This window comes from Triticum dicoccoides, chromosome 2B, assembly GCF_002162155.2.
Source record: "Triticum dicoccoides isolate Atlit2015 ecotype Zavitan chromosome 2B, WEW_v2.0, whole genome shotgun sequence".
In the NCBI taxonomy this organism is placed as follows: domain Eukaryota; kingdom Viridiplantae; phylum Streptophyta; class Magnoliopsida; order Poales; family Poaceae; genus Triticum; species Triticum dicoccoides.
In genome coordinates this window covers 25,778,382-25,781,481 of record NC_041383.1, presented here as the reverse complement: position 1 = coordinate 25,781,481, position 3,100 = coordinate 25,778,382, and positions in this window count along the sequence as shown.

The window sequence follows — 3,100 nt, the reverse complement described above, 5'->3', positions numbered from 1 at the left end:
ACAATATCTGAGTACAGACATAAGTTAAACAAGTTGCCATAAGATGGCTAGCACAAACTGGGATACAAATCGAAAGAGGCGCAGGCCTCCTGCCTGGGATCCTCCTAACTACTCCTGGTCGTAGTCAGCAGCCTGCACGTAGTAGTAGGCACCTCCAGTGTAGTAGTCGTCGTCGACGGTGGCGTCTGGCTCCTGGGCTCCAGCATCTGGTTGCGACAACCAAAAAGAAAGGAAAGGGGGGGAAAGGGGGAAGAAAGCAACCGTGAGTACTCATCCAAAGTACTCGCAAGCAAGGAGCTACACTACTTATGCATGGGTATATGTGTAAGGAGGCAATATCGGTGGACTGAACTGCAGAATGCCAGAATAAGAGGGGGATAGCTAGTCCTATCGAAGACTACGCTTTGGCAGCCTCCGTCTTGCAGCATGTAGAAGAGAGTAGAGTGAAGTCCTCCAAGTAGCATCGCATAGCATAATCCTACCCGGCGATCCTCTCCTCGTCGCCCTGTTAGAGAGCGATCACTGGGTTGTATCTGGCACTTGGAAGGGTGTGTTTTATTAAGTATTCGGTTCTAGTTGTCATAAGGTCAAGGTACAACTCCGGGTCGTCCTTTTACCGAGGGACACGGCTATTCGAATAGATAAACTTCCCTGTAGGGGTGCACCACATAACCCAACACGCTTGATCCCATTTGGCCGGACACACTTTCCTGGGTCATGCCCGGCCTCGGAAGATCAACACGTTGCAGCCCCACCTAGGCACAACAGAGAGGTCAGCACGCCGGTCTAAACCTAAGCACACAGGGGTCTGGGCCCATCGCCCTTAGCACACCTGCATGTTGCGGACGCGGCCGGAATCAGACCTAGCCTAGTGGCGTTCCAGTCCATTCCGGCGCGCGCCACTCAGTCGCTGACGTCACGAAGGCTTCGGCTGATACCACGACGCCGGGATACCCATAACTACTCCCGCGTAGATGGTTAGTGCGTATAGACCAAATGGCCAGACTCAGATCAAATACCCAGATCTCGTTAAGCGTGTTAAGTATCCGCGAACGCCGAACAGGGCCAGGCCACCTCTCTCCTAGGTGGTCTCAACCTGCCCTGTCGCTCCGCCACAAAGATCCACACAGAGGGCCGTCGGGACAAGGGTCCTTTCAGCCCCCAATCCGTGAATCACTCGCGGGTACTCTTCGAGCGGACCCGACTTTAGTCACCATCTATAGTATGTATATATGTATAGTATATACCCGTGATCACCTCCCGAGTGATCACGGCCCAATAGTATAGCAAGGCAGACTGACAAGAATGTAGGGCCAATGATGATAAACTAGCATCCTATACTAAGCATTTAGGATTGTGGGTAAGGTATCAATGACTGTAGCAACAATGACAGGCTATGCAACAGAATAGGAGTAACCGAACAGTAACATGCTACACTACTCTAATGCAAGCAATATAGAGAAGAATAGGCGATATCTGGTGATCAAGGGGGGGCTTGCCTGGTTGCTCTGGCAAGAATGAGGGGTCGTCAACTCCGTAGTCGAACTGGGCAGCAGCAGCGTCGGTCTCGTAGCCTACCGGAGAGAAGAGGGGGGAAGAAACAGTAAATACGGAGCACACAAGGCATCACAGAACATAACATGACAATAAGCGGTGCTAGGGGTGACCTAACGCGGTAGGAGGTGATACCGGCGAAGGGTGGAAACAACCAGGAAAGTATCCCCGGTGTTTGGTGTTTTCGGACAGATGAACTGGAGGTGAAATGTTGCAGGTTCGGTATGCTAGGGGTGTGTGGCGGACGAACGGGTTGCGTATCCGGATTCGTCTTGTCGTTCTGAGCAACTTTCATGTTGAAAATATTTTAATCCGAGTTACGGATTAAAAGATATGATTTTCTAAAGATTTTATTAATTTCTGGAATTTAATTAATTATTTAATTAATTCGAAAATGAAATAATGACATCAGCATGATGTCATGCTAATGTCAGTAGTCAACATAGTTGACTGGTCAACCTGATGTGTGGGTCCCATATGTCATTGACTTAGATTAACTAAACATATTAATTAGCTTAATTACATTGATTAGGTTAACTAATTTTAATTAGCTTAGCTAAACAGTATTAATTAACTCAATTAATTCACTAATTAATTAATGTTTATTTATTTATTTATTTTATTAACTTTTTTTTAATATCGTTCCAGGGACGTGGGCCCCGTTTGTCATAGGCCTTAGGGGCCTTAGCGGGCGCCAGTGTTAGCAGGCTCGGGCGGAACGGGTGCGGGAGCACCCGAGCGGGCACTCGCTCGCAGGGCGGGACGAGGCCGCCGGGGCACCGACAGCGGGGCAAGCCGGCGCGGCCAGCCAGGGCCACGGTGGGCGGAGGCGAGGGGCAGGGGGGCTGCAGCCGCAGGAACTAGCCGGTGGCGACGGCAGCGTGGCGCAGGGGGGTGCAAGGGCTGCTACCGACAGCAGCAGGAGGCAGCAGCGAGCGGGGCGCCATGGTGTGCAACGTGGCAGCGGCGGGGCTCGGCCCCGACCGAGGTGCAGGGAGCGAGCGGAGCGCCGGAGTGCGCGGGGTGAGCGCGTGAGTGGCATGGCGCGCGCGACCAAGGGGTGGCGCGACTGGTGGTCAGGGGGCGTGAGCACGCGGGCCGGCGAGGCCGCAGGCGAGCACGAGGGCTCGCAGCTGCGGGACGGCGGGTACGGCGACGTCGAAACGGGGAAAGAGAGTGCAAGGAGAGGGAGGTCGTGGCCTCACCGGCATTGCAGAGACGAGGGTCGACGAGGCTCGATGGAGCCTTTGCGGAGAGGTAGCAGGCCGGCGGGGAGGCTGTCCGGAGATGGTGTCCGGCAAGGTGGCGGGGGCGCCGGTGATGGAGAGGACCGCGGCAACGGCATCCGGCGATGGTTCGCAGAGGGGTCGAGCGGCTCCAGGCTCGGGCGATCCGACGGGGAAGAAGACGAGGAGGTGCTCCGGCGACGGGGTGGCTCCAGTGAAGCAGTGGCGGGACGAGGCGGCGACGGTGGAGTTCCGGCGTGTGACGAGCGGCTGGGGCGCGTCCTGGGTTCGTTCCCCCGATCCCGATCTGGATCGGGGAG